The sequence below is a fragment of the Penaeus monodon genome, chromosome 13 (genome assembly GCF_015228065.2).
Source record: "Penaeus monodon isolate SGIC_2016 chromosome 13, NSTDA_Pmon_1, whole genome shotgun sequence".
In the NCBI taxonomy this organism is placed as follows: Eukaryota; Metazoa; Arthropoda; class Malacostraca; order Decapoda; family Penaeidae; genus Penaeus; species Penaeus monodon.
Window position 1 is genome coordinate 32,135,862 of NC_051398.1, and position 10,693 is coordinate 32,146,554.

Below are 10,693 nucleotides of genomic sequence, written 5' to 3' on the forward strand. Positions count from 1 at the left end.
CATTATAGAGAATGCCAATATATAGTAAGCTTTTGTTCAAGCTTGAGTGATAAGATGTGGCATAGTTATGGCTGTACAGCAAAGACGACAAAATTCTGTAGAAATATCAGTAGAAGCTGGAATTGATAACAGAATCCCTCTGCAGGTGAGTTGGCAGGTAGGGATTTTATTACTATTATTATTATTATTTTTTTTTTTTTTTTTTTTACTATTATTATTATTATCTATATTTTTGAAAAGTTATATACTTACACGTGTGTGTATGTATGCGCGAGCGCACACACACACACACACACACACACACACACACACACACACACACACACACACACACACACACACACACACACACACACACACACACACATATATATATAATGTATACACATATATGTGTATATATGTATATAGACATATACATATATATGTATATATATATATATATATATATATATATATATATATATATATATATAAGTATATGTATGTATATATATGGCAATATGAGTTCGAGGGTTCGAGTCACCGACCGCCGCGTTGTTTCCCTTGGGCAAGGAACTTCACCTTGATTGCCTGCCTAGCCACTGGGTGGCCAAGCCAGCTCAAGTCAGTGCCGGGTAAATAGAGATGGTGACTCGATAAAAACACCGGGCGAAAGGCAATGGCAAACCACCGCTCTAAAATTGCTAAGAAAAAATCATGGAAGCCCATGATCGTCAAGGCCGCGGTGGCCGAATGGTTAAAAGCGTCGGACTCAAGACTGTCACGGCGGCAATCTGGGTTCGGGGGTTCGAGTCGCCGACCGCCGCGTTGTTCCACTGGGCGGGGAGCTTCACCTTGATTGCCTACCTAGCCACTGGGTGGCCAAGCCAGCCCAAGTCAAATGCTGGTCCCAAGCCCGGATAAAATAGAGAGAAGAGATTACCTAAAAAAGGTACCACCGGCACTCTCCGTGGAAAGGAACTGGGGACCCTACCACGTACTCATTCCAAGAGCATCACAACATGAAAACTACAATTAAGTATCGTGCTGTGACCACGGCGGCTCAGACATGAACCTACCGTTAAAAGAAGGAGATGTATATATATATGTATATATATGCATATATGTGTATATGTGTATATATATGTATATATATATATTTACATATATATATATATATATATATATATATATATATATATATATATATATATATATTATCACCCTCACTAAATAACTGCATTTTATTACTTTTCGGGAAATCGAAAGAATATTGCTTCATTTTCTTAATTTTGCTTATCCTTCCTTAACATACTAATATAATGACAAACACTTTCACAGACTTTTCGCAGAGTACACTGATTTAGGGAATTTTATTGCAATGTTTACATAAGATTTAATTCTAAAGCACCAGTAAATGAAAAAATGGTAAATCAAATTCTTCGACTTTCTGAAAGAGTTCCCCAGACCGCCTGTATAAGAGCGTCAATTGGGGGGGGGGGGGTCCCCCAAGACTCTGTTTGTCATGAACCAATAGATCTCCTTACCCCAGTCCTGATGCTGAGGATTCATGTGTTCTTCATGTTCAGGAAATGCTGGTGCTTCATCTGTTTGGTTCTGGTTTGATTCTCGCATAATGGATTAGCACTGCATAATCCACTCAGTGAAGACATCATTCACTAGTTTTCGTTCAGTTATGCTATGTGCAAAACCATAGCCATTATATATAGTGGACTTAATGATTTGACAAATGACACTTAGTCATTGATATCGAAATGGGACATATTTCTGAATTATTCCATAAAATACCTACATTTTTACCATTGCCAGTGCTCTCTTGGTGATTCAGATCCTACTCCATCCATATCAATGCATCATCTTCAGCTGCTTCAATCTTAGAACTTGATAGATAATTACCATCTGGGTAGTAGTGCAGATCATGATATGAGTCACCATCAGCATTCACATTTTGATCAATAATTTCACCTAAGATCCCAGGTATAAGTGGTTCAACATGCAACTCCAAATTGCTGTCTGATTTTTATTTCCAGAGTATTCTTGGCGATAGGCTACACCTGCAATTCCCAACTTTACCTGTGAAAATGGCAACACCCAAGTCATAGCAGATAATTAAACCCCTCTGTCCAGGGACGATTTTTTTTTTTTTATACCAAACAGTTCTGCTCACCAGAGACAAATGTTCAGTTATGAATGCGTTAAGAAACCGAGAGCTTAGAAACTTGTCTCCTAACATCCCCAGTTATATGACCTTTAGCGCATATTTTGGCTAATACCAACCAATTTTACTCAGCTAAGGCAATCTCAACTGTAGTGACAGGGTAAACAGTACAATACACGTGTTCGCACAAAAATGCCCCAAACCTGGAAGCTTCGGTATATACCGACAACCGTAAACAAGACTCCCTCTATTCTGCTTCCCAAATATTTCCTTCAAAGTGCATATCTCCTCCAGTTCCCTCGTACTTTCTCTTCTTGAAATACTAGGCAGCTGTAGATGTTTTGCATTTTATCATGACAAAAGTGATAAACACCTGAAACCGTGCACTCACATTCACTCGGGTAAGCATTAGTTTTGTCTATAGACCACTTCTGACCTAGGCACGACATGGCTAGTTTTATCAATAGGTGTGTCACAGAACGAAGCTTTAAATATCACCAAAAAACAGAAATCACCTAAAAAATACATAAGCAGTTATTTTATATGGTGACGATATGTGTGTGTGTGTGCATATGTACATATATGTGTGTGTGTGTGTGTGTGTGTGTGTGTGTGTGTGTGTGTATACACCTCTCAATCAAAAACCATGACTGAACAAACAGACACGATTTGGCACGATTGACTCTGTCTTGCTTGAGCGAAAGAATGTGAGGATAACCCCTCGCGCTACGTTTTTACGCCAATTGAGCATTGTAGCTTATAACACGGTAACTGCCACTCTCACTCTGTTGAGAGAAGGTAGAGTTAATGTCTGGAAGAAAGAATGCGAGGAGCAAGCTGTTGCCCATGCAGCAGGCTCCCTCTCTCCACGCAGCTGATGGATGCAAAGGAACGCAAAGACTGCCGATACAGTTTGGCACCAGCAGCGTCGCAGGAGTTGCCAGAACGAGATCGCTAGCGACAATGGTACTTAGGGACTCTGGCTCCGGATTTTTCCCCAGGGTTGACTTCCGAAGGCCTTTCCTGTTGTATTGTCGTTTATCACTTGTGCATTTGTTGTAGAGACGTGTCTAAAATGTCTATCTCGGTTTGACGGCGGTATAGGTCCCTTAAGTCCAGGATGATATCTTTTGGTCAAACAATCTTTCTAGCGCCGTATTTAGTCAGTTAAGTAGCCAAACTGTATAAATAGCCGTATTTAGCACGTTAAAAGGAGATAAGACAAGGGAGGATATTATATAAGGTTATGGTTTAAGTATTAATACCGTTCTGGCATTTCTTATTATTAAATTTCCTGATAATACTTATGTACAATGGACTGAGGATTTACAAGTAATTTTGACAATATAACTATGCAAATAAACAAACATTCGTCGTTTAAACACAAAAAGATAATATATTTTATGAAGTACACATACCAATGCTATTTATTGTATGAGAAGGAAATAAAAGTAAACCAGAAATTCGTGACTAGGCGATTTTCTGGGGAGATTTCGATATTACTGCACATCTCATAGATGCCGCAAGGCAGTGGATTGTTTTGTATAGTCTGAACTCCCAAAGCCTTGTTAGAAGTACGTGAGGGAGTGAGTAAGTGTGTGTGTGTGTGTGTGTGATAACATAAAGAGGCCAAGGCCCAGACCAATGACAAGATGGCGTGACGAAATAATGAATTTGGGGGCCAAGACCGGAAACAAAAAACGCAAGATACACAAGGTTAGAAAAGATTGTGAGAGGCCTACGTCCTGCAGTGGATGATGATGATATATACACACACACATACACACACACACATACATATATATATATATATATATATATATATATATATATATATATATATATATATATATGTGTGTGTGTGTGTGTGTGTGTGTGTGTCTGTTTATATGTATATATGTATATATACATATATGTATTCTTCTTTTAACGGTAGGTTCATGTCTGAGCCGCCGTGGTCACAGCATGATACTTAATTGTAGTTTTCATGTTGTGATGCTCTTGGAGTGAGTACGTGGTAGGGTCCCCAGTTCCTTTCCACGGAGAGTGCCGGTGTTACCTTTTTGGGTAATCATTCTCTCTATTTTATCCGGGCTTGGGACCAGCACTGACTTGAGCTGGCTTGGCCACCCAGTGGCTAGGTAGGCAATCGAGGTGAAGTTCCTTGCCCAAGGAAACAACGCGCCGGCCGGTGACTCGAACCCTCGAACTCAGATTGCTCTCGTGACAGTGTTGAGTCCGACGGTCTAACTATTCGGCCACCACGGCCTTGACGATCATGGGCTTCCATGATTTTCTTGGCAATTTAGAGCGGTGGTTTGCCATTGCCTTCCGCCTTTTTTTTTTTTTTGAGTCACCATCTCTATTTACCCGGCACTGACTTGGGCTGGCTTATCCACCAAGCGGCTAGGCAGGCAATCGAGGTAAAGTTCCTTACCCAAGGGAACAACGCGCCGGCCGGTGACTCGAACCCTCGAACTCAGATTGCCGTCGTGGCAGTCTTGAGTCCGACGCTCTAACCACATATATGTATACATATATATATATATATATATATATATATATATATATATATATATACATATATATATCTATACATATACAAGTGTGTATATGTGTATATATATGTATAAATATACACATTATATACATATATGTATGTATATATATGTATATATATAGAGAGAGGCACACACACACACACACACACACACACACACACACACACACACACACACACACACATATATATATATATATATATATATATATATATATATATATATATATATGTGTGTGTGTGTGTGTGTGTGTGTGTGTGTGTGTGTGTTTATATATGGATGTATGTATTTATATATATGTATATATGTATATATATATATATATATATATATATATATATATATATGCATATATACATATATATACATATATATGTGTTTATGTGTGTGTGTATGTGTATATATATATATATATATATATATATATATATATATGTATGTATGTATGTATAAATCCACACACATATAATATATAAGCCTACGTCCTGCAGTGGATTGATTCCGACTGCTGCTGCTGATGATGATGATGATCACACACACACATACACACACGTGTGTGTATGTGTGTATACATATGTGTATGTATATATACATATATATATACATATATACATATATATGTATATATACATATGTATATACATATATATGTGTATATATGTTATATGTATACATGTATTCATATAAATATACATGCATATGCGCACACACACATGTATGTTTTTTTTTTTCGTTGTATTTCCCTTCCCTTGCAGCAAATGTCTAGACACAAGAATAATGTGTAAATTTCTTTTGGTGCAGCATAAATGGAGTTAAAAATGTCTCCTCTATTTCCATTTACCCTTGAAAATACAGTCCATGCTCGAGTACGACTTCCCGGCAACGTAGCACCTCTGCAGTCGGTGTCGCGCACCCGTGGCGGGGCATCGGGAAACCGCGCCTTCGCCTGCCGGCCCGCTATTTCTCCTTTTCTCTTATACAGTTCTGTTTTTAACTGTAAACTTCTTGTCGGGAGTTTTCGTAGAATGTGTTATCGCATACAATACTGATTTTGTATTTGCATAATACGTGTGTGTATATATGTATATATATATATATATATATATATATATATATATATATATATATATATGCATATAATTAAATATATAAGTGTTTACGAGCACATATGTGTCTATGTGTGTGTATGTGTGTGTGTGTGTGTGTGTGTGTGTGTGTGTGTGTGTGTGTGTGTGTGTGTGTGTGTGTGTGTGTGTGTGTGTGTGTGTGTGTGTGTATGTGTGTGTGTGTACACCTCTCAATCAAAAACCATGACTGCACAGACAGAGCAACCGCCCTCATTCCCCGGATCACTCCGGAGCAGAGGGTGCTAAAAACCTCTGGTTAAAAACAGGCCACCCCATGTTGATGAACCTTTTTACATATAAGATAAGGACAATGAGAACTGAATCCGACTTACTAGCACTACTTGAGGAATTATCTTTCAATAAATGAAATGTTGTAGGACTCTGCAAAGTTAGAAGACTAGGCGAAGAATAGATGATACTAGATGATGGACACGTGTTCTATTGGAGAGGCAAACCCCAGAGTAGCAAGCTGGTATTAGGGATAGGTTTCTTTGTTCACAAAACGTTTAAAAAAGAATATCATGGAATTCTATAGTATAAGCGAAAGAGTGGCTTCAGTAACAATAAAACTAAACAATAGGTACAACATAAAGATTGTTCAAGTCCATGCTCCAACCTGCAGCCCTTCTATGAATGTTCATTTTGCTAGTGAGATAGAAAAAAAACATTTCACGATAATTATCAGAAATTTTAATGTCAAAATAGACAGAAAAAAGGGAGAAACCGTAGTGGGGAATCACGGAATAGGCACTAGGAATGAAAGGGACAAATACTAATCTATTTTGCGGAGGCTCGATCACTCAATTTCATGAATACATTCTTCGGTAAAAGACTAGAGCGGAAGTTGACATGGAAGTTGCCATCGCACATCAAAAACGAAATTGATTTCATAATTTCAAATAAAGTAAATGTTGGCAGCGGCCATAAAATGGTCAGAGGCCAAATTAAACTACACCTCAGAAGGGAAAGGAATAAAGTCATACGAAAACCGCAGCCAAATTTAGCTAACTTGAAGACCTGAGTGACAAAATTTAATCTTAACATCCAAAACAGATATTCACTCCTCAGCGACGAAGATCTCAACATTGACCAAATCAACAAGCAATTCAGTGATATAATAAAAGAAGCTGCGCTTGAAGTAGGCGGTAAGAACGTCAAACAAAGCTTCAGCAAGCTCTCGGTAGAAACTAAACAGCTTATGCATGAAAGTCATGAAAGTATCGTCAAGCAGGGATAAAATATAATTAGCTGAACTAAAAAAGACTATAAATGAAAAGAAGAGAGAAGATGTACGGAAATACAATACTCAGATAATAAATGAAACTGATCTCAGGTACCAGCATGAAAACAGCTAAAAGGAGACTCGGGATTGGGAGAAATCAAATGTATGCAATAAAGAAACCAGACGGAGAAGTGACATATAATAAGAATGAAACCATGAGTAGTGGAAGACTTTTACCGGAATCTATACAACTCAAATGAACAACTACGGATAGAAGTGAACGTGGTATTTACCTAATATCACAACAATAGAAATAAAAAGAGAGTTTGAAGGCATGAAGAGAGGTTAAAACACCAGGCGAAGACGGAATTAGTATAGACCTTATAATAGATATAAGAGAAATTGCAAAAGTGAAACTAGCCAATCTTAACAAATGCCTTCTCAACGGAAAAAATCCGAATGTCTGAAAAAATGCAACAATTATTTTGGTACTGAAAAAGGGGATAGAAAGGATCTGAAAAAAACTACCGACCCGTAAGCCTCCTTTCAGTTACAAACTGTTCACAAAAGTTATCACAACTCGCATCTCTGATAGTCTGGATTCTAACCAGCCTAGAGGCAGGCTTCCACAGTGGATCATATCCACACGTTCACCCGAACAAGAGAAATAATAAAAGAATGTAGGAAACCCCTGTGTATGGCATTCATTGATTATGAAAGGCATTTGACTCTATGCAAATACCAGCAGTACTTGAAGCTATTAGAGGAGGCATATTGTAAAATATTGGAAGATATCTACTAAGATAGGACAACAGTCATCAAGCTCCACACGGAAACCGACAAAACACCAATTTGTTAGACAGGGCAATACCATCTCACCAAAACTGTTTACAGCTTGTCTTGAGGAAATATTCAAGAACTAGAATGGAAAGGAAAGGGTATCGAAATAGGAGACGAATACCTAAACAATCTAAGATTTGTAGATGATATTGTTTCCTTCAGTGTATCTGCAAATAAAATGTAGCAACTAATAAACGATTTGAATAGAGAAATTCTGGAAGTCGGACTTAGGATGAACAAGAAAAGGACTAATATAATGTTCAACAGTAGAGTTTAATTCGAACATATACATGTACAAGCCGAAGCACTAGTGGTAGTGGACAAGAGTATACAAATAGGGCAACTCATACAGACAAGCATATCTAGTGAAGAGGAAATTCAGTAACACATCAGATAAGCTGGAGAGCCTTCAACAGACACAGAGGCTCCTTGCCATTATGTTTAAAAATGAAAGTCTTTAACCAATGCGTCCTCCCAGTTATTATCTATGGATCAGAAACACAGACTACAACCAAATTACTGGAGAGGAAACCAACAAGTGCCCAGAGAAGGATGAAGAGGTTGATGCTGGGAATTAGCCTAAGAGGTTGGATGAGGGCGACATGGGTCAGGGAACAGACAAAAGTGGAAGATATACCTGGGAGCATCAAAAAGCAAAAATGGTAATGGGCAGGCCCTATATGTCGGAGACAGGACGGCAAATGAACAAAGAAAGTAACAGACTAGGCTATAGATAACAGAAAGAGGTCAAGGGCCAGACCAATGACAAGAAAGCGCGCCGAAATAACGAAATGTGGGGGCCAAGACTGGAAACAAAAAACGCAAGACAAAGTTGGAAAAAAATTAGAAGAGGCCTACGTCCTGCAGTGGCTTGATTTAGCCTGATGAAGATGATCACACACATACATATATACATATATACATATATATACACATATATATTTATATATGTATATATAATATATATATATATATATATATATATATATATATATATATTTGTATATATATATATATATATATATATATATATATATTATATGTATATGTATATATATATATATGTATATATGTATATATGTATATATGTATATATATATATATATATATATATATATATATATATATAAATGCATATGTGTGTGCGTACTTATATGTTTATATATAAAAATATATGTATATATATATATATATATATATATATATATATATAATATATATATATTCTTTCTTCTTTTAACGGTAGGTTCATGTCTGAGCCGCCGTGGTCACAGCATGATACTTAATTGTAGTTTTATGTTGTGATGCTCTTTGGAGTGAGTACGTGGTAGGGTCCCCAGCTCCTTTCCACGGAGAGTGCCGGTGTTACCTTTTTAGGTAATCATTCTCTCTATTTATCCGGGCTTGGGACCAGCACTTGACTTGGGCTGGCTTGGCCACCCAGTGGCTAGGTAGGCGATCAAGGTGAAGTTCCTTGCCCAAGGGAACAACGCGGCGGTCGGTGACTCGAACCCTCGAATTCAGATTGCCGTCGTGACAGTCTTGAGTCCGACGCTCTAACCATTCGGCCACCGTGGCCTTGACGATCATGGACTTCCATGATTTCTTCTTAGCAATTTAGAGCGGTGGTTTGCCATTGCCTTCCGCCCGGTGTTTTTATCGAGTCACCATCTCTATTTACCCGGCACTGACTTGAGCTGGCTTGGCCACCCAGTGGCTAGGCAGGCAATCGAGGTGAAGTTCCTTGCCCAAGGGAAACAACGCGGCGGTCGGTGACTCGAACCCTCGAACTCAGATTGCCGTCGTGACAGACTTGAGTCCGACGCTCTAACCATTCGGCCACCGCGGCCCCATATATATATATATATATATATATATATATATATATATATAATTTGTATATGTATATATAAATGCGCGCACACACACACACACACATACATATATATATATATATATATATATATATATATATATATATATATATATATATATATATATATATATATATAATATATATATATATATATATATATATATATATATGTGCATATATATATATATATATATATATATATATATATATTCTTCTTTTAACGGTAGGTTCATGTCTGAGCCGCCGTGATCACAGCATAATACTTAATTGTAGTTTTCATGTTGTGATGCTCTTGGAGTGAGTACGTGGTAGGGTCCCCAGTTCCTTTCCACGGAGAGTGCCAGTGGTACCTTTTTAGGTAATCATTCTGTCTATTTATCCGGGCTTGGGACCAGCACTTGACTTGGGCTGGCTTTGACCACCCAGTGGCTAGGTAGGCAATCAAGGTGAAGTTCCTTGCCCAAGGGAACAACGTGGCGGTTACTGACTCGAACCCTTGAATTCAGATTGCCGTCGTGACAGTCTTGAGTCCGACGCTCTAACCATTCGGCCACCGCGGCCTTGACGATCATGGGCTTCCATGATTTTTTCTTAGCAATTTAGAGCGGTGGTTTGCCATTGCCTTCCGCCCGGTGTTTTTATCGAGTCACCATCTCTATTTACCCGGCACTGACTTGAGCTATATCATCATCATCAATAACGGTATGCTCATGTTTGAGCAGCCGTGGACTCTCACCATCCTCGCCACTAACCGATCTACGCTTTCTTTCACTTGTACATCGACAGCCCGCAAATATCTTGATATGTCGCTCAGTCTGTCTTCGGTTGCTTTCTCTGTTTCCATACTTGTCACAAGTTTTCACACCACGCAAAGTTTAATCTTTAAATGTCGCTCATCTTTCGTTT